We start from the raw sequence: 22,329 nt of genomic DNA on the forward strand, positions 1-22,329 counted from the left end.
TTTTAACAACAATATCATCAAAGATTGTTTGATCCTTAAAATGTATAACAAACCATCTCCTGAACTGAGATATAGAATAAGACTACTCTAATTGAAATATAAAAATATAAGGAACTTAGAAATAGTGAAATTATATCTACCTAAGCAGAGCCTGGTGGGCTACAGTCCATGGGGTCACAAAGAGTCGGACAGAACTTAGTGACTAAAACAACAACAACAAGACTAAGTAAAGTTCCCCATATTTGAGTAGAGAGCATGTTACTGAGGATCCAAGCCGTGGGGGGCATTTCAGATTTCATGCTAACTTTTTTGTTTCCGTGGACAATGTTCCTCTGTCCATTCGTTGTGATTCTAAAAAACTACACAGAAGCTGTTAGGAGGTGTTTGTCCTGTTGAGTGCAGCACAATATTATGTCATAATGTTTGTTGGGGGTAGTTTTGTTAGAAATGAAGATCTATATGATTTGCTGAAAGTTCCGGACTTTGGAGTAGCTGAGCACATTTGGAGTTCAGCTCATTTCTCATCTTTAGCTAAACGTGTACTGCATGGCATCACAACACAGAGCCCGTGCGCTGTGGGGTAGATGCCGTGGTCCTTTGGTTGTCTCATGTAATTGACTTCACACTACCTGAGAATATGACCTAAGGGGTGAGTTACTTTGCTTTATCTAAGTCTTCTCTTGTTCATGGGCTGCTGATCATGAGAGTGCCTGCTGGGTCTGTGTGCTGGGATTTCTAATGTAGGGGAATGGAAGAAAGGGCTCTTTGAAAATATGATTTTATTTAATCCTCAAGTAGCTCTCTCATGAAGACATGAGACATGTAGTCATGACAAACAAAAGCAAAATGATCTATTCAAAGTCATAATTGATAACAGGTAAAGCTAACTTTCAAATAAATACACATGTTCCAGGGCATTCCCCGACAGTCCAGTGGTTAGGATTCTGGGTTTTCACTGCAAGGGGCCAGGGTTCGATCCCTGGTCAGAGAACTAAGATCCCACGAGCTGCATGCACTGTGCAGCAAAATAAATAAATAAATAAATTGCTCCAGAATCTAAAGCCTTAATTCTAGATGCTGTGCATTATGCTGCTCTGCGTGTAGAGGATGAGTCCAAGTGCTCTTTTGACCCTCTACATCTGTGGACATAAAGACAGATATGTCTTAACTTTTTCACAGGCTACTGATGGCTCTCCATCCATTCTCCCTGCTTATTCTAGTGATGCTGATAGCTACCAACCCATATTCATGATTTCTACTGATAGGAGCCTGGTATCTTTCAAAGCTGCACTGTTTCCCTGGACACTCTTACAGCTTGTGTCCATGTGACCCATTTTTGTCCTTTGAAATGTGAGCAGGTGTCAAATGGGTGAGGCTTCCCAAGAGCAATTGCTCTCATGATAGAAAGGGGCACACTAGAAAGGGGCAAACTCAGGATCTTTCCCTTAACTCTTTGCCTTCTTCCTCTCTGGGATGTGGACATGATGTGCTGGGGGAGCAGCTATCTTACAGTCTTTGAGATGACAGCCACAGGATGGCAGAATAGAAAGATGAAAGTAACCTGTGTGCCAGCTGGCATCTTGTATGCTGCTGCTAGAATTGTGATTTTTGGTACATTAGGAAAAGTTACTATTACATACAGTCCAATGCCATCCTAACTGATATAATGGTTTTCTCCTTCCCTTCGATTTGTCACATGCTCCAGACCATAGTTAAGAAGAGAGTATTTGAAGCCTTAATTTGGAAATTCATATCAGAGTTGTTCATGTTCGTGTTAGTCACTTAGTCGTGTCTCACACTTTGCAACCCCTTGGACTGTATCCCACCAGGCTCCTCTGTCCATGGAATTCTCCAGACAAGAATACTGGAGTGGGTAGCCATTCCCTTCTCTAGGGATCTTCCCCACCCAGGGATCGAACCCTGGTCTCCTACACTGCAGGCAGATTCTTTTTTTTTTTTTTTTTCCAGTTTTTTTTTAAATTTTATTTTATTTTTAAACTTTACAATATTGTATTAGTTTTGCCAAATATCGAAATGGATCCGCCACAGGTATACATGTGTTCCCTATCCTGAACCCTCCTCCCTCCTCTCTCCCCATACCATCCCTCTGGGTCGTCTCAGTGCACCAGCCCCAAGCATCCAGTATCTTGCATCGAACCTGGACTGGCAACTCGTTTCATACATGATATTATACATGTTTCAATGCCATTCTCCCAAATCTTCCCAACCTCTCCCTCTCCAACAGAGTCCATAAGACTGTTCTATACATCTGTGTCTCTTTTGCTGTCTCGTACACCGGGTTATTGTTACCATCTTTCTAAATTCCATATATATGCGTTAGTATACTGTATTGGTGTTTTTCTTTCTGGCTTACTTCACTCTGTATAATAGGCTCCAGTTTCATCCACCTCATTAGAACTGATTCAAATGTATTCTTTTTAATGGCTGAGTAATACTCCATTGTGTATATGTACCACTGCTTTCTTATCCATTCATCTGCTGATGGACATCTAGGTTGCTTCCATGTCCTGGCTATTATAAACAGTGCTGCGATGAACATTGGAGTACACGTGTCTCTTTCCCTTCTGGTTTCCTCAGTGTGTATGCCCAGCAGTGGGATTGCTGGATCATAAGGCAGTTCTATTTCCAGTTTTTTAAGGAATCTCCACACTGTTCTCCATAGTGGCTGTACTAGTTTGCATTCCCACCAAGAGTGTAAGAGGGTTCCCTTTTCTCCACACCCTCTCCAGCATTTATTATTTGTAGACTTTTGGATCGCAGCCATTCTGACTGGTGTGAAATGGTACCTCATAGTGGTTTTGATTTGCATTTCTCTGATAATGAGTGATGTTGAGCATCTTTTCATGTGTTTGTTAGCCATCCGTATGTCTTCTCTGGTCAACCACTTGTAAAAGAATGAAACTAGAACACTTTCTAACACCATACACAAAAATAAACTCAAAATGGATTAAAGATCTAAACCTAAGACCAGAAACTATAAAACTCCCAGAGGAGAACATAGGCAAAATACTCTCTGACACACATCACAGAAGGATCCTCTATGACCCACCTCCCAGAATATTGGAAATAAAAGCAAAAATAAACAAATGGGACCTAAGTAAACTTAAAAGCTTCTTCACATCAAAGGAAACTATTAGCAAGGTGAAAAGGCAGCCTTCAGAATGGGAGAAAATAATAGCAAATGAAGCAACTGACAAACAACTAATCTCAAAAATATACAAGCAACTCCTACAGCTCAACTCCAGAAAAATAAATGACCCAATCAAAAAATGGGCCAAAGAACTAAATAGACATTTCTCCAAAGAAGACATGCAGGCAGATTCTTTACCACCTGAGCCATGAGAGAAGCCCAGAGTTGTTAATAGGATACTATAAATTCAGATGCTTCTCTTCTACTCCTCAAACCAAAATCTGATTGTAACTCCCACCACCCCAGTGCTATGGGTGACCAGGTGTCTGAACTGGGGAAAAGCAAAATGGGATGAGGGAAGAAGAGAGAGAGGTGGTTTCCTGTACTCCTAATTATCAAGCAAGGGTGGTGTTTCCAGAGTCCAGGGTTGAATGCCCAGTCTTCTATATTTCATCAGTACTGAATTTAGAAGAAAAAGGTATGTAATGTGATTTGCTTCAAAATTTCGTTTCTATGGTGCTATCCCTGCTTATCTTGGTGCATTTTTTTTTTCAGGTGGAACTATTTAAGTCAAATTTATTTTAGTGTCCCTCAAATCTAGGAAGAATAAGCATATCCTATTTTAAAGCACAGGGGAATTGTCGCATTAAAATGAATGTAGAATATGTAGAATAAACCCATAAAATAGACCAGAATAAAGATTTCTGGGTACCTCTTATCCAGTATGACCCTCCTGTGAAAGGGAATATTTATTCAGCATATTTGTATACCCAGAGGGAATATTTACATGCCTTGTAAACAAGAAAATGCTATAAAAGATGAGTAACTGTTACAGTAGCATCTGAAAGTAAAGAGTTATTCATTGTGATCTTTTAAAATATTTTCTCACAGTAGGGCTAAAGGTGAGCAAATGAAACACAGAAGCATGTCTTCTTTGCAAGGTAAGATCAAGATTACTACATTATGCTTGGCTGCCTTTTTACACAATGATAAAGGAAGTTAATGAAATATTCTGTGTGAAGATGGAGAAAAGGAAACTACAGAAAGTGGGCCTGTTTTGTGTGGGGTTTTTAAAATTTGCTTTTTGAGTTTCAGTTTAGAAGACAACAGGGGTAATGAACAGCTCAGTGGCAAAAAGTTGGTCTGCCACGTATCATTTGCACATGATGTGGATAAATGAACTCACCCATGAGCTTGAATGTCAAGGGAGAGGGACAGAGAAGAGAGATGGAGAGGATACATACCAGAAGTATTAGCCATCCATGCTTCAGTCCATTTGGAGAATCCATTTGCAGGGCCCCAATCAGGAAGGCTCTCTTTTCTCCAACAGGAATGAAATAAAATACCTCCTCTCTTCTCTGCCATTCGAGCAGAGCATATGCTGAATACACAGTAGCCCGAAACTCTGGGAGAGTGCAGCAAGGTGGCCTAGGGGATTCGGTCTCCTCTCTTGTCTCCCATTACTTCCTGTCATCATTTTAACTTGCTCAACTCTCTCCCACTCTTAAATTAATAAACAGATCCATTCCCATGACTTTGTGTTAATCCCCAACTGCCCCTTGTCTCTTTGCTCCCCTTAGCAATAAAACAATTTTTCCTTTATTATAGAAGTTAATACAAAAAGAAGGAAATCCTCCCATTTGCAACAACATGGTTGGACCTTGAGGGTATTATGCTAAGTGAAATAAGCCAGAAAGAGAAAGACAGATACTGCATAGCATCACTTATATGTGGAATCTTTAAAAAAAAAAAAAAGTCCAACTCATAGAAACAGAGAGTAGAAAAGCAGTTGCCAGGGGCTGGAGGGTGGGAGAAATAGGGAGAAGTTGGTAAAAAGGCACAAACTTTCAGCTGTAAGATGAATAAAGTCTAAGGATCTAACTAAAACATGGTGACTGTAGCTGATAACACTATTTTCTAATTGAAATTCACTAAGAGAATAGAACTTAAATATTTTCACTAAAAAAAGAAAAAAAATAGGTGAAGTGATGGATATGTTAATTAACTAGACGTAGGGAGCCCTTCCAAAATGTATACATACATCAAATCACCACAATGTACACTTAAATATCTCACAATGTTCTATGTCAATTATACCCCAAGGAAGCTGATGTTTTTTTAAAACAGCTTTTAAAAAAAAGCAAAAACCACCATACTGTAGTTTTGTAAGATGATACCACTGGGGGAACTAAGTGAAGGGCATAGGGGAAATCTCTATCATTTCTTACAATGCATGTGAATTTACATTTCTCTCAAAATAATGTTTAATTTTTAAAAAGAAGGCACATGCTTGATGTAAAAAAATTTAAACACTATCTAGTTCTAGAGTGCGTACAGTCCCACCACCACTGGCATGGTTTACCCACACTGAAGAATAACTCAGAAATATTTAATTCTTTTGTATGCAAGTTGTTTCCTTGTACATGAGGGAATCCATTGGTGGACTGAATTAAAAAGTCAAAAGCAGGATTTCTAACAGGCTGGAGACAGGGGAAGGGGAAACCTGCAGATGTTCCTTTGCACATTTATGGGTGAAACTGATTGGCTGGCAGCTAACACAGCAGTCACTCTGGGCACCTGGCCTTGGTAAGGGCTTCAAAGAAAATAATTTGACTCGCTTATGGATTCTCCCTGGTGGCTCAGACGGTAAAGCGTCTGTCTACAATGCGGGAGACCCGGGTTCGATCCCTGGATCGGGAAGATCCCCTGGAGAAGGAAATGGCAATCCACTCCAGTACTATTGCCTGGAAAATCCCATGGACAGAGGAGCCTGGTAGGCTACAGTCCATTGGGTCGCAAAGAGTTGGACACGACTGAGCGACTTCATTCATTCATTCATGGATTCTCCATCACATTCTGAGAGTTTAGCCATTCTGAGAGTTTAGCTAGGGAGCACTCACACCAAGTTCTCTAGCTCTAGCCATGGCCTTTCACCAGTCCCTGCACCAAAGTTAGGCCCATTCTGCACCACTGTCCACATCGGAGTCTCTCCCCAGCGTGGAAGAGCCAGTCAGGGCTGGTTCTGGAATCAGCAGTAAGACTTGGATTGCAGCCTGACTCCACTGGCCGGTCATGCAGAGGCTTGGCCGAATCGAGCTCTCCAAGGCTATATTTCTCCACCTCTTAAAGAAGCCGCGTGCTCTTGGGAGAGTTGAACCATAGCATAATAACGAGTCAGGTCCTCTACCGGTGCTGCGTACTTCTGCTGTCGTCAGTGCATTCGGTATGAGAGATATAAAAACACATGGGCTCAAGCTCTGCTTGTTCTTCCCACAAGGAAATTGTAAAGTTAACGTAACTCTTACCTCTTTAATGTAGGCCCCGTAATTAGATCTATATTATTGATTACATAGAGCTTTCAGTGGCTGTTTTAAACCCCGGCTGAAGAGGATATTGCTTTGACTTTTTTTTTTTTTTTTTTTTTGCTGAAGCACCATGCATCATTTTTTAAAAGAAAGAAGTAATAGGAAAAAAATCCTGACTCTTCACGCCTCAAGACCTTTGACTCTGCGGCTAGAGCCACCATCAGAGGCCCCAGGTGGGTCCCTGGGTTCTGTTAGCACAGCTGACAAAATGTTAGTGCCCGCCATTTCTTCTGGGAGCTCTTAAGAGCTGATTGAGCGGATAGCTCAGTCTTTTCCAGAAGCAGTTCTCCCCTACTGCTTTATTGATCCCTGCCAGGTACCTCATTTTTGATCCTTTAGCTTGATGTGGCCAATTCGCCATTGAGTTACTGTGGAGAACTATGGTATTAAATTGTCCAGCTGGAAACAGTCCCAGTCCCACTCCCATTCACCTCCCCGTTTTGTTTTGAGCTGGCTCTGTAACGGCTCTCAAAAATGAAGTATTGTCTGTGTCCTATAGATAACACTTCTTTAATTCCTGGTGTCTCAAGATTAAATTAGCTCTTCTGATGGGCTCATATTCTGAGAACACTGTGTTTTTGAAAACTAACTTTTATCAGCTGGGAGGAGTCATTTGAAAGCTTTGAGTGAATCTTTGCCAGACCTAAGTATTGATCTTTGTGGCAAGGGCAGGAGGTAGAGAAAGAAATGTAGCAGACAGGACAAACGAATAGGAATCAAGAGGTTAGAGAACACCATTGAGTTCCTCTACATGAGGAAAGCGTTGTTATGAGGAGCAAAATGGGCCAGGGGAGGGATACAGGAACATCCCGGGCTTCAATGATTTTCTTAAAAGCAGCCCTAATGATTCTCAGTGACCACCGTAAGAGGAACCTTATACACAACAGAAAAAAGTCTCCTTACCATCCTCAATTGACAGTAATTTCCACTCTGAACTAAGCTTTTTGTCTTCAAAGGTTAATTTAGTTTAGGGTCATCAGCTCATTTGACACTCTGGTCAGTAATGTCACAACCTGCACTGTGTTGATATCACTGTGGCATCTTAATAATAATCCCCTCAGTAAGAGTTACAGGTGATAGTCTAGACTGAGGGCCAGCAAACAATGGCCCACCACCTGTTTTTGTACAGTGCCATGAAATCCACTTTCAAATGGTTGGGGAAAATATCAAAAGAAGAAGAGTATCTTTTGTGACATGAGAAAATGATATGAAATTAAAATTCCAACCTTTATAAAGTATTATTGGGACACAGCCATGCTTGTTCACTTACATGCAGTCTGTGGTGACTTTCGCACCACAGTAACAGAGTTCAGTAGTTATTTCAGAAGTCACATGGCCCACAAAGTTGAAAATATTTACTATCTGGCTTCTCACAGACAAATATTTCCTGCCCTTGCTCCATACCAGTGCTGCCCAACAAAACTTTCTACAAGGATGGAAGAGTTCCATAACTTTTACTGTCTAATCCAGTAGTCACTAGCCACATGTGGTCATTTCAATTTAAACTAATTAAAATTCAGTGAAATCTAAAATTGATTTCCCCAGTTGCTCTAGCCATATTTTAGTGCTTGATGGCCACATGTGACTAATGGATACCATGTTGAATAGCACAAGTCTAAGATAATGAATATTCTCTATCAAGGAGCTCTATTGTTTGTTCTGTGGAATATATAGGCCTCTTTCATTGCTTCTGCCTTCTTTTACTAACTTCTTAGGGGTTGTTTCTCTGCTTCGCTTTACAGTCAGAGGACAGTAGCTTTCTTAGCTTGGTTACTTCTGTTCAGCAGATTTAAGGCAAGGATTTGGGTGTGGGTGGTTTACATGGAAGGTGATCCCAGGAAGCATCAGTAGGGATATGGGGAAGTGAGATAGAGAGGGGAGGAATGCCAATTAATGATCTGTTACCAAACCAGTCACCACATGGGCAACCAGGAAACAGCAGTAATACCGAGGAGATATAGGCAGGGCACAGATAGCATCTGCTCCAGGAAGGCATAGAAGGGTATTGACACAGGAAACTCAAAGTGTGGCTTTGCTCCTTTGTACTAGCTTTGGTAAAAGGCTCATGATAGTTGTTGGATAAAGTTTTTGACTGAAATCGAGACTTGGGGTTATCTGTAAGTGACTAGTGTCCTTTACACCAAAATGTACCTATAGTAGCACCACCTGACCATGCTCTTTGAGCTCATGGTAACCAGCATTGCTGCCACATGTCCTGCTGTGGCCTCGTAGAAATATCCCTACCAGCCAGCCCATGTTCTGGCTTTGGCAACTGAACATTGGTTGACAGTTGAGCATTGTTTTAGGATCATGCCAGAGGTCAGTACAGTATTAGATGTACATACAGTATTAGATGACTGACCCAAGAAGGCTAGGTGAGAAGGGGGAATTGAGAAATAAAATTTAAAAGTGGTCAAGAAACACCAGGAAATCCATGAGGATGGATCAACCAATCTAGGTGGCCTGGAGAAGTTCCAAAGATCCTGCAGATGCCTTGGGTAGCTACTTATGCACTTTTTACAGGCTGGATTCAACATGCTGGCACCCTGAAGCAGGATAGATGAATGATTCTGAATTTGACAATTCAAAGCAGCAGTACTCAGCTTATAATTGATGACAGGAAAACAGAGAAATATACCATATACCAAAAGTCTCTGTGAATTCAATACAAAACCTCAGTGCTAAATATTGGCCTAATTTTGAGGGAAGATCAGTTAGGTCATATGTTTCTAATTATGTAGGGCTTTAAAAACTTTTTTAAAAAGTATGTTTTTGAAACTTTCAAAATATAGGCTGTTTCAATTGGGAATCAATCATCTTTTTTAAAAATGTAAGGGGTTAACCACCCTTTCTTCCTTCATGTCTGTAATTGGGAGAAATGAGTTCACCTTTTGTCTTTCTGGCATGTTTCTGTGTTCAGAGAAACTCTGTCCATTCTTCAGGTGCTTCGTCTTTGGTCTTAGCTTGTGTCTGAAATCCCTTCCTTCTGCGAAGTCCTAAGTCTTTAAAACTTTGTTATCACAGTGGAAAACTAGGGAAAAAAATCTAAACAGGTCTTCAAGTAGATGTGAATAATAATTTTGAGAGCAATATAAAAATGTTTCTTCTATTAGGTTGAATTACATACTACTTAAGTTAAAGCTAGCTGTTATATGAGATAAACCCTATAATCTTGGTGGTTTAACAAAACAGAATTTTATTTTTTGATCATAAAAAGTACAGTTTGGGGGCTAGGGGCCTCTGTTCTCTCAGTATTTGGGAACTCAGGCAGAATAAGACTCTAAAATCTTTAAAACATAGCTTCCACAATTTCTCCAAGCATCAGTCCAGTCAGCAGATAGTAGGGAGGGGTGAGACAGAGTGAGAGAGACTAAGAGAGATTGCTTGCACAGGAGGAATTAAGGAATTAAGCAGCCCAAGCCTGTAAGTGGCATATGTGACTTTTCTACCCATTGGCCAGAACTCAGGCATGTGGCATGACCTAATCGCAGAGGAGGCTGGGAAATGTAGTCCGATAAGGGGCCAGGTCGAAAAGAAGAGGGTTTGTTGAACAGCCAGTCAATTTCTGCCATGCAAGGCCATTTGTGGTCTATCTCTCTTCTTCTTCCCCGCCGACCTTTCTCTACTACAACTGAGGTATGGTAAAGCCCTATGACTCTCCTGGTTGGGGCAGTGTGTCCCCTGTGGATCTCTTTAAGCACATGTGCTCAGTCTCTCAGTTGTGTCCTACTCTTTGCAACCCATGGACTGTAGCCCGCCAGGCTCCTCTGTCCATGGGATTCTCCAGGCAAGGATACTGGAGTGGATTGCCATTTCCTCCTCCAGGGGGATCCCTTTAAGACCCAAGTTCTAACCTTTTTGCCATTTCTCTTGCTTTTTAAATCCTGCTAATCTCTCTAGTTTCTGAGAAGAGCCTAAGGACAGGCCAGTGGTGAGGGGTGGAAGGTAAAACCCATGAATTTTAACTATGGCAGTCTCACTAGAGCCATTGCTGGATCCCTGGCTTTGTACCCATAGGTGCAGATTCTTATAGGCCTAAGACATCAAGCCTGTAGTCATGTGTACTTCCTGCTCCCAACAACGTGCTTGAAAGGACTGGAGGTTTTGTCTGAAATGACCTGCTCCATTGATAATGCACCTCATCTTCCAGGGATGGGAAAAGAATTCATTCTTCAGAGGGCACAAACAGCACGTTCTTTTTTCATCTCCTATGAAACAGAGTAGGAGTGCTGTAAATGCCAAGCAGTATGGATTTTTAGAATGATGAGTCACTGCTTCTGGTTTTTTCAAGGCAATTATTCATCCAGTCTGAATCTCCTTAAGATGAGCCTCTAAGTCTGTTATATAGGCAAAGAGAATGGCTGAGATCCCCAAAAGCCAAAAGATTGATTTAGGTCAAATAGTAAAGCTGGGGCAAATAACTTTTATAAATAGTGCATCTATTTTGAAATAAGAGTTGAAATTCAGAACTCAAAGGCTGACACTGCTTACCAGTGTAACCTTTGGCTTCGACAATCCTCTGGCACCAAAGGTCTGGATTACTTTTGTGGAAGAAAGGGTCCAGCTTATGCTTCACTTTCTCCAGAAAGGTACCCAGCTTCTAGAAAATGCCTCCTCAGCTCAAAGCTAGAGAGAGAATTAATTAACAAACAACAATATTATACACATTAAATCTGCAAGTTGTCTAAGGAAACAGATCCCTTCTCCCCCAAGTCTTGTAAACACCTCCACTGCCTACAGTTTCCCCATATGCAATGTACTCTCCACCACCCCCCTCCCACCTCCACCCTCCTTTTTTCCCTGTTTTCTTCTGCCCTGAACCACCATCTTTTGGCTCCAAAGTTATGATTCCAGCCTAAGCTGTTCCCTCAGCCTTCTTTAAGTGTCCACAAAATCACTGCCTATTGTCCCTTGCATGCCCTTCATCCTGGTGGGAAAAAGTCCTCCCTGTTACTTATAAAAACTGGGATGGCATCCATTTTTCCAACTCTATTTGTTAAAATGGGATGATAAACTATGGCTTGCTGCCAGAAGAAGAGAACAAAACGTCCCCACCCTAACTCCTCCCAAAGCAGGCCTGTTCCTTAGCTGATGCATAGGTACCTGCCAAGCCAACTAGCAGACAATAAAGAGATCACTGCCTTGTATGGATCTGTGAAACCAGGAGCCTGAACTTATTTTATGAAGAATTGCTGTGTTGACTTGAGTGATGAGAAGTCTGGGACACTTCCTATTTTGTATGTGTGTGTATGCAACCTATGCGCCATGTGGTACAATCCTGCCTTCTAGTCCCTGGTCATATTATAGAATACATCATTATTCTACTTAGAGAGTTTGGGGCTTCCCTAATAGCTCAGTTGATAAACAATCTGCCTGCAATGCGGGAGACCCCAGTTCGATTCCTGGGCTGGGAAGATCCGCTAGAGAAGGGATAAGCTATCCATTCCAATATCCTCGGGCTTCCCTCGTGGCTCAGCTAGTAAAGAATCCGTCATCAATGTGGGAGACCTGGGTTCAGTCCCTGGTTTGGGAAGATCTCCTGGAGAAGGAAAAGGCTACCCATTTCAATATTCTGGCCTGGAGAATTTCATGGACTATACAGTCCATGGGGTCACAATGAGTCAGACGTGACTTTCACTTTACTTAGAGAGTTTGGGTCATTGGTATCTTTACTTTTTTAAAATTATTTATTTATTTATGTATTTGGCTGTGCCAGGTCTTAGCTGTGGCACTCTGGATCTTTGATCTTCATTGTTTCATGCAGGATCTTTAGTTGAGGCATGGAGAATCTTTAGTTGCAGCACGTGAACTCTTGTGTTGAGGCATGTGATTCAACAAAACCTGACCAGGGATTGGACCCAGGCATCCAGCATTGGGAGCACGGAGTCTTAGCCTCTGGACCACCAGGGAAGTCCCAATACCTTTACTTGTTAATGATCAGTAAGAAAATGTGTTGCAACTAAGAGATTGTAGAATATTTCAAGTGTAAATCTTCAGCATCATCTCTGAAGATTTCAAAATATTAAATGTTATTCCATTTTGCAAGGATTAACTAATTCAGAAAATGAATTTGGGAAAGACAAGCAATGGCACAGATGTTGAAATTCTAGTTACATAGTTAACACTTTGCAAATGGGACTGTACCAATTTAAGTTCTGGCTCCTAGTTTGACCTGATACATCCACAATGGGCACACATACTGCAAGGAAGGAAGTGGGAAAAGGTGACATCCTAACGTCATGTCATCAAGGATTTGTCACCCTCCAATTCACTGGGTGAAGTTTTAACCCACCAAGCCTGGGCTGTGAATCCAGGAGACTTGTACTCAGTCTAATTCTTTGCACCAACAGTACTTTGCAAGTTGTTATCTGTCAATAAATATCTAGCTCTAAAATTCCACACTGTGCATCTGCTTTTCTAAGTCATGGACTTTTTTCTTCATTCTTCATACTAAACATTGACTCCATTCAAAGCTTGGTTTAAAATGACTTCACGGGGTATCTTCTTCTTAACCAAAAGACATTGATTCATGCCACACTTCTCCATGCAGAATTAGCTTTTTGATATACTAAAAGCGGGCAGACGTTCTTAGTCTATAAAGCATATGGAGTGTCGGGGTTTGGGAGGAACAAAGCATCTCAGAAGGGCTATATTTTTCCTACTTTAACACCTAGAGAATGTCTCTTTCCCCTCTAATTTTTAAGCAAACTTATTTGTCAGCAGAACTAAGCAAAAGCATTCAAGTCAAAACATCATTTGCCTTGAGTTTCAAAACCATAATCTCTGTTTTGTTTCATTGTGTCTAGCTGAGAACCTGTGGGTTAGACTTTGTTTCACTGTAAACAAAAATAAATAACCTTTGATAAATGTGATGACGAGAGCACCCAACTGTAAACTCTAGCCTAGACTTTGCTTCAAAAATTCTTTCCTATCCTGCTGCTCCTCTCGTATTTAAAGCAAGAATCATCTTCACCTAGATATTCATTAACAGATAACGTCTTGCTTGAGTACTGTTGAAACAAAGAATTAGACGGAGTTCAAGGCTTCTAGACTGGCAACCCGGGTTTAGTGTGGTAACACTTTACCCACCGAACTGAAGGGTATGCAACTACTTGATAATAGGCTTCTGCTGATTCCCGAGGTGGGTGAAGCATCTCTTTACTAAATCACAGGTTCATGGGCAAAATCTGGAAATGACTAAAACGATCCACAGTTCTGATGGTCAGGATTTTTGGATGCATCTATGGGAGAATTGTGCAATGAAAGTTCCCATGGATATATTTGAGCAAATGATTATGGGTTAAGGCAAAGCAAAAGGACTGTTGCAACACTGTGGTATTGAGTGTCCACCAGTGGGCTTATTTGGATTGCTAATATTTGTGATAAGGACCTAGAGCTGTGTTTTCCTATCATAGAAGATGGTAAGTAATAGTTTCCAATCTTTCCCTGTCTCACCTTACCACCCTGTCACGTCCCAGATCTTGTGTTTTTATTCTTGTCTGGATGTTCAGTGTTATTATTGTTGTATCTGTCCAGGTTCACCCAGCCACCTACAAGAACCCATCAGGTTCCAACAGTAGCCAGAATGACCATTTAAAAATATCAATAGAAAATTGAAGAGGATGGAACACTTCCAAACTCATTTTACCAGGTCAGCATTACCCCAATACAAAAGCTGGACAAGGACATCACAATAAAAGAAAACTACAGGTCAATATTTTTGATGAACATTGATGTAAAAATCCTCAACAAAACATTAGCAGACTGAATTCCACAGTACATAAAAAGGATCATACATTATAATCAAGTGAGATTTATTCCTGGGGTTCAAGATGGTTCAACACGTACAAGTTAATACATGTGATACACCACATGAACAAAATGCAGGACAGAAAGCATATGAATGTCTCAATAGACGCAGAGAAAGCATTTGACAAAATTCAACATGCTTTTGTGATAAAAACTCTCAACAAATTAGGTGTAGATGGAATATGTTGCATGCTCAGTCATGTCCGACTCTTCACAACCCCATGGACCGTAGCCTACCAGGCTCCTCTGTCCATGGGATTTCCCAGGCAAGTATCCTGGAGTGGGTTGCCATTCCCTTTTCCAGAGGATTTTCCTGACCCAGGGATTGAACCCAGGTCTCCTGTGTCTCCTGCATTGGCAGGTGGATCCTTTACCACTGAGCCACCAGGGAAGCCCATAGATGGAATGTACCTTACCATAATAAATTCCATAGAGTTCTCCCCCAGTATCCACAGGGAGTTGGTTCCAGGACCCACCACTGTGTGTGTGTTAGTCTCTCAGTCGTGTCCAACTCTTTGCAACCCCATGGACTGTAGCCTGCCAGGCTCCTCCATCCATGGAATTCTCCAGGCAAGAATACTGGAGTGGATTGCCATTTCCTTCTCCAGGGGATCTTCCCAACCCAGGGATTGAACCCAGGTCTCCTGCATTGCAGTCAGGCTCTTTATTGTCTGAGCCACCAGGGACAACCACAGATACCAAAATCTGAGGATGCTCAAGTCTCATCATCAGCTCTCCATATCCACAGTTCTGCATCTGCAGATTCAACCAACCACAACCACACATCATGTAGTACCTTATTTACTATTCAAAAAAACCCATGTATTAGTGGACCCACCCAGTTCAAACCTGTGTTGTTCAAGGGTCGACTGTATATAACCCACAGCTAACATCATATTCAACAATGAAAAACTGAAAGCTTTCCTTTTAAGATCAGGAATAAGACAGTGATGCCCTCTTTTGCCACTTTTATTCAACATAGTAGTGGAAGTCCTAACAGAGCAGTTAGACAAGAAAAAGAAATAAAAGTCAGCTGAATCAGAAATGAAGAAATAAAATTGTCTGTGTTTGTAGATGACATGATCTTATATATAAAAATCCTAAGTACTCCACCAAAAATGGTTAGAATAAATGAATTTAGTAAAGTTGCAGAAAACAAAATAAACATAGGAAAAATATCTAAAAATAAATCTACTGTGTTTCTGTATACCAAAAATGAAGTATCAGTAAGAGAATTTTTTAAATAATCCAATGTATAATAGCATCTAAAAGAACAAAATACTTAGGAATAAGTATATATAGTAACATATATTACTTGAGTTTTATATATATATATATAAAACTTGAGTTAGAGTAACCTATAACTCAAGAAATAGAACAGTATCAACTACCCAGAACACCCTCATCATGCCCCCTTTCCGGTATTACTGCCCCCAAATAAACACTATCTTGACACTATAGTTTAGTATTGCCTGTTCTTTACTTTAAATGAATGGAAGCATACAATATGTACTCTTTTGTCTGGTTCCTTTCACTCAACATTTTGTTTATGAGCCCCAGCACAACTATGCTGCATCTGTTTGTAAATTGTGCATTCTCGTTTCTGTATAGTATCCACTGTGTAAATATACCACAGTGGATTTATCCAACTATCATCAGGCAGTATTTGGATAGTTTCCAATTTGGGACTTTTCCAAAGTGCTGTGATCCATATTCAGGTTTTACAGTTCTTCTGTTAGTCACATATTTATTTTGTTGATAAAATTACTTTTCCCGAGAAATGCCTTCAGTGACGTCCTTAATTCCAAACTAATCTGCACATTCTTTTACTTGTTGAGTTAATTAGAGCTGGATCAGTGAGGTCAAAAATGACAGATCAATTATCAAAGAGTTGGTGAGTAAAGTCAACCTCCTAGGACAAACACAATTTACCAGCTTAAGCAAACAAGCACAAATTTCTACCCCAACCATTCTAACATGCAGTTTCCTGTCATAAACATTCATAGTCTCAGGGTTACAAGTCAACAGTCTTTAGAGTTACTAAAACAAACCTTGCAAGATCATAGAAATGTTCTTTGCCCCTTTTCAGTAAACAGCCTTAGAAATTCAACTATATAATGACAATATATAGAAGCAAAGATTGAGCTTAAATGTTGTGAAAACTTGTAGGTAAATATTTGCTAAACTTCGCCTTTATCTGTCTAAGCAAAGGGTCATGGTTAATCCAGTGTTTTCATTTGTCAAAAATGCTTGTGTCTGTCATGTCTTAAACATTCTCTTTGTGTTTTCTATTTGAAACTTGTAGCCTCTGATTTCAGTGTTTATCTCAATTGAGCCTGAATTGTAGATACTCAGGACTTGTTTTATTATTTTCCATAATGATGTATGTATAACTTTATCTGGTAATTACTAAGAGTTTCGCTGAATTGAACTGAATTAAATAATGTTTTAGAAAATAGTTAAGAAGTAAAGATGCCCACTGGGTGTTCTGATGTTTTTATTGTATTTCCTCTTTGCAGAGATGTAAACTAGGAAAAGTGTGGTTAATAATGATTAAATTAAGGTGAACTTAAACACGACCTTGAGATATCTTTCATGCATGCTCAGTCATGTCCGACTTTTGCGACCCCATGGACTGTAGCCCGCCAGTCTCCTCTGTCCATGGGATTTCCCAGTCAAGAATACTGGAGTGGGTTGCCATTTCCTCCTTCAGGGGACCTTCCCAATCCAGGGATCGAACCCATGTCTCTTGAATTAGCAGGCAGGTTCTTTACCACTGAGCCACCTGGGAATCCCTGAGCTATCTTGAGCAGGAATCTAGTATAGAAGAAAGGTTTGGAAAATAAGAGGGGAAAATACAAGTGCTTCTTTAACATGTTGAGTTAGGATGGCTAGACAAGCCATCAGTCATAAGCAAAGTGGGAAAATGAGCAGATCTAATAAACAGAAAGGATCCCAAGTTAAAACAGGGAAGAGGAGAAAGATCTCTAAGGATTGGAACATATTAAAAGCAAATAAGTAAACATTCCTGTAATGTATGTGTGTGGAGGGGAGACCAGAATCTGTGAAAAGATTTTCTCTTGAAAAACTTCTGGTAAATCAGTGTAGAGCTAAAGGCCCACACAGAGCTTCTTGTAGGTTGAGTTGCCACATGTAAATCAGGGGATGAGAATTCACATGGAAGTGACTTATTAGTAGGCATTCCCAAGGAGGGGAGTGGGAAGGGGGCATGGCGAAGGAGGAGGCCAAGCAAGGGTGCTGCAGCCAGCAAACCCATGGAGGGTAACGTGGGCTCCATCTTGAGGGAGCTCTGCAGGCGGTGGCGGTCACACCCCAGAGTTGTCCCCCACTGGGAGCACGGGGACTGGAGTTGCACTCCTGGACTGTCAGTCACTGGTCAGAAGCTACCCTGGGGGCACCTACAGCTCTCTCTTCACCCAGGCCAAGTGGGTGCCAGCAGCCGGGGTGGTCCTCCAGGAAGGAGGTGAAGGTGCTGCGGTTGAGAGAGCATGCAGTGGGGAGCAGGAGTGCACAGAGATGCTGAAGGGATCCAGGAGGTAACAGGCTGAGCTCCAACAGCATCTGCTACAGAGCTCTAAAGCCTCACGATTAAAAGTGGGGCAACAGCTCCAAAATCCCTAGAGCAAGCAGGATTGGAGAGGGAAACATGAGATGCTCTGTGGCTTTTTCCAGGCTGCTCTGGACATCTGTGGGAGACAGGCCAATCTGAATACTTCCCCAGGGCTCTGCAACCTGGAGCTGAGAGAGAGAAACCATTAGTCCTCAGCTGTAGACTTGGATTGGGTAAACTGGAGCTTCGTTGAAGTCACCAGGATGCGGCTCACTGAGATCATGAAGGGACACCAGACAGGGTGGTAGCCCAGCCTATTCGTCAAAGGGAGCCCTGAGGGCATTCATGCCCTTAGTTCTATTATTTATCCCTTTTGCCGTGGATTGGATTCAGAAATTAATTCTCCTCTTCGCTTTATTCTTCAAATATTTACTGAGCACCTATTATATACCAAGCACTGCTCTAGTGCTGAGACTGTGGCAGTGAACAGAAAAGATAAAGCCTTCTATCCTATGCTTACAGCCTAGTGGAGAGAGAAGCAATTATCTGTGTGAATTGTGAGCTAGTTCTTTTCCCACTAGACTATAAGCTCCATTTTATATATGTGCATATGACAATGTCCCATAGAGACAACTGCTACGAAGAAAAACAGCCAGTCAGAGCAAGTGGATGGAGTGAAGAGTGAGGAGGTTATTTGGCATAGGGCTGCCAAGGGAGGCCTTTCTGCCAAGGGACATTTGAGCAGAGACTTGAATACAATGAGGGTACAAGCACGCAGGCAGGAGGCAAATATCTGTCAGTTGCAACCAAAAGTCTGATTTTGAAACATCATGGCTTGCGGGATTGTATGTGAGTCGACCTACCGTGGTTCCTTGGGCTGAGGGGGTGTGTGTTCTGGGTTAGTTGAGGGCCTTTGCTTGGTGCTTTTGCCTCCCTGTTCAGGGCTGAGTGGGCTTCCCTTGTGGCTCAGCTGGTAATGAATCTGCCTGCAATGTGGGAGACCTGGGTTCGATCCCTGGTTTGGGAAGATCCCCTGGAGAAGGGAAAGGCTACCCACTCCAGTATTCTGGCCTGGAGAATTCCATGGTCTGTATAGTCCATGGTCACAGAGTCGGACACGACCGAGCGACTTTCACTTTCAGGGCTGAGTGTGCACAGGGCTATGCCTGACATGACCTACTGAGAGGTGACGGTCTAGATTTTTCTTTATGGTCATTTGGATTACAACATTGGAACTTTTCTTTCCTAGTTCAGTTGTAAAATTAGGTTTTAAAATCTGCTTATATGCCATCAAAGGTTTGTCTAGTCAAGGCTATGGTTTTTCCTGTGGTCATGTATGGATGTGAGAGTTGGACTGTAAAGAAGGCTGAGCACTGAAGAATTGATGCTTTTGAACTGTGGTGTTGGAGAAGACTCTTGAGAGTCCCTTGGACTGCAAGGAGATCCAACCAGTGCATTCTGAAGGAGATCAGCCCTGGGATTTCTTTGGAAGGAATGATGCTGAAGCCGAAACTCCAATACTTTGGCCACCTCATGTGAAGAGTTGACTCATTGGAAAAGACTCCGATGCTGGGAGGGATTGGAGGCAGGAGGAGAAGGGGGCGACAGAGGATGAGATGGCTGGATGGCATCACTAACTCGATGGACGTTAGTCTGGATGAACTCCAGGAGTTGATGATGGACAGGGAGGCCTGGCGTGCTGCGATTCATGGGGTCGCAAAGAGTCGGACACGACTGAGCGACTGAACTGAACTATATGCCCTCTTACTTCCTGGTTCAAGGATGTGATCTTTTTTTCATTTTGGTTTGGTTTAAATCAGGTTTATTAAGATATCATTGGTATTCAGCAAAAAGTCACCCTTTTTAGGTGTACAGTTATCTGAATTTTGACAAATACACAGAGTTGTGTTATCTCTACCACAAGCATGACACAGAACATTTCCACTGAAGCCTCTGTACCCCGACACCAGATTAAATTTAAGAGACAAGAGTTTTGGGTGAAGTGGAAAAGGATAACTTTAATGCTTTGCTAGGCAAAACGGAGCCACAGTGGGCTAACGCTCCTGAAACTAGGTATCCCAACCTGGAGAGGGTAGTGAGGAGTTTTGGCATAATGCTTCAAAGAGCACATGATCAGCTTGTGGACATTCTTCTGATTGGTTGGTGGTGAGGTACGTGGGCGTCAGCATCATCATCCTGGTTCCAACAGGTGTGGGGTCTACTGTGCTTGTGGGCAGCAGACCATCATTAAATTTAACTTCTCCCACCCGGTGGGGGTTTCAGTATCTGCAAACAGCTCAAAGATATTGTTCTGTATACCGAGAGAGGGGACCAGCTCTCTACCCCAAGGCTGCACTACTGTTCCTCCTGACTGCTCATCCTTTGTCTCTGCACCCCCTCCCTTCCCTGACTGGCATCTGTTTGAACCTGCTCCTTGGAACTCAGGGAAAGTCTGGAGGCTGAATGAAGCCTACTTCCTGTAATCAAGAAATAATAAGGGGCCACGGAAAGGCTTTTGTGCTGAGCAGCCCCACAGGGTCCTGCTTGCTATCACCATCACCCCAAGAACATGTCCTTGAGAAACCTTAGGACCTTTTTTTTCTCTCTCTCTGCTGACAAGTTGGGGATACAAAGATACACAAACATGGAAAATAAAGTTAATACTTGAAAACTGAAATGGAATCTTTGCCTGGGAGTTTAAACCACAACGGATAAACTATTATAAAGATAAATATAAAATAATTACATAAATATAAAAATAAAAATATATTACAAAAAGATACCTTTACTAAACGTATTTTTTAATATAAATTGAGCTGTTTCTTCTAGATTCATAAACAAAATAGTTAATATGTGAAAACTGTAATCTTCACCTGGACAATTTGAATTTTAGAGGATTGACTTTCTCTTTTTCTGTCTGCTTGGAATTTATTGTCCACTTGCTGCAAGGCAAAGTTATGGGGTGTCAGGAAGGCTCTCGTGTGACTTGGGTAGCAAAGAGTAGGGTTCTCTCAATTTCCTTTTTGGTGTTTTGGTGTTTTGATATTAAAAAACCAACTGCTTTTTCTGGCTGCACCCTGCTTAGTCTTGAGGAGGTGAAGGAGCAGAGGCGGGCTCTGGAGGCCTGGGGAGATCGAGGTTGCTCTGGGGACTCCAACACTGTGGCCATAATCAGGAGAGTGGATTTCCCAAAAAAGAAGCTACCCCACCAGTGTCTGGGCTGGGCTTTGGGGACACCGGGATGGTGGGGGATGGCTTCCCCCGGGTACAGAGCACAGGAGCCGTTACTGGAATTGGAGCCCAGGTGGCCCCGGTAGTAGTCATTGGTGGCTGCCATGCTCTTTCCTGGGGGCTGAGGGAAGCCTCGGTGGCGACCCCTCAAGGGCCTGGGCTCGTGATCACAGGCGGCAGGGACCAGAGCACTACGCATGGAGTCCATCTGGGCAGGAGACAACGGGCAGCTGCCCCAACCAACAAATTTTATCAAATAATAATGTGAACAGGTATGTTTTAAGACTAATTGAGCTGTTTCTTCTCGGTAAGCAACTACTATTTAGTTGAGGTTGGGTATTCCTTCAGGAATCATCTTGGTTCTAGCGTGTTCAGGACATTTGCGTTGAGATGAGATGTGGATGACCTGGTTCCTTCCATTGTCCCCCTCCCTCCTGCATCCTCCATCAATGACCTTTCCTCTCCAGGGATATCTTTCTTTTTTCAACATGCCAGTTCTCCTCTATCTGTGGGGAAAAGCAGTTAATTCTTCTCTTAAATCCAGCTGGGTTCCCAGAAGCTAACATTTGTTCGGTACCAGCAAATTGCTAATTGCTTTTGGTCGTCATCCCACTTCATTCTCCCAGACCTTGGATGCAGGTGGTTCTTTACAGAAGAAAAATATGATGGCCCTGTGCCTAGATTATCAGTGTTATGAGATCCCAGCACATCATCCTCTTTGATTCTCACAGCAAATCCTGTGTTTATCAGTGAGGAAACTGAGGCTTAGAAGGGGCAGGAGAATGTGTGATATTTCAGGCTCTTGGGAAATCGGTTTCATGTTCCCCTTGCAGCTTCATTGCTTTGACTTTGCCCTCAGCTCTGCAGCCTGGCTGTGTTTCTCCTTCATTCCCTGTGCCTGAGTCTACCGGCCTTTACTCAAGGTATTTGGGGCTGGGGGTGGGGGTAGGGGAGAAATTGCAGAAATTCTTTCAAAGTGGCTTAAATTTTAAAGGGGGGCTTCCCTTGTGGCCCAACTGGTAAAGAATCCGCATGAAATGCAGGAGACCTGGGTTCGATCCCTGGGTTGGGAAGATCCCCTGGAGAAGGGAATGGCTACCCACTCCAGTATTCTGGCCTTGAGAGTTCCATGGACTATATAGTCCATGGGGTCGCAACGAGTTGGACACGACTGAGCGACTTTCACTTCACACACCTCACAC

This window comes from Bos javanicus, chromosome X (genome assembly GCF_032452875.1).
Source record: "Bos javanicus breed banteng chromosome X, ARS-OSU_banteng_1.0, whole genome shotgun sequence".
NCBI lineage: Eukaryota > Metazoa > Chordata > Mammalia > Artiodactyla > Bovidae > Bos > Bos javanicus.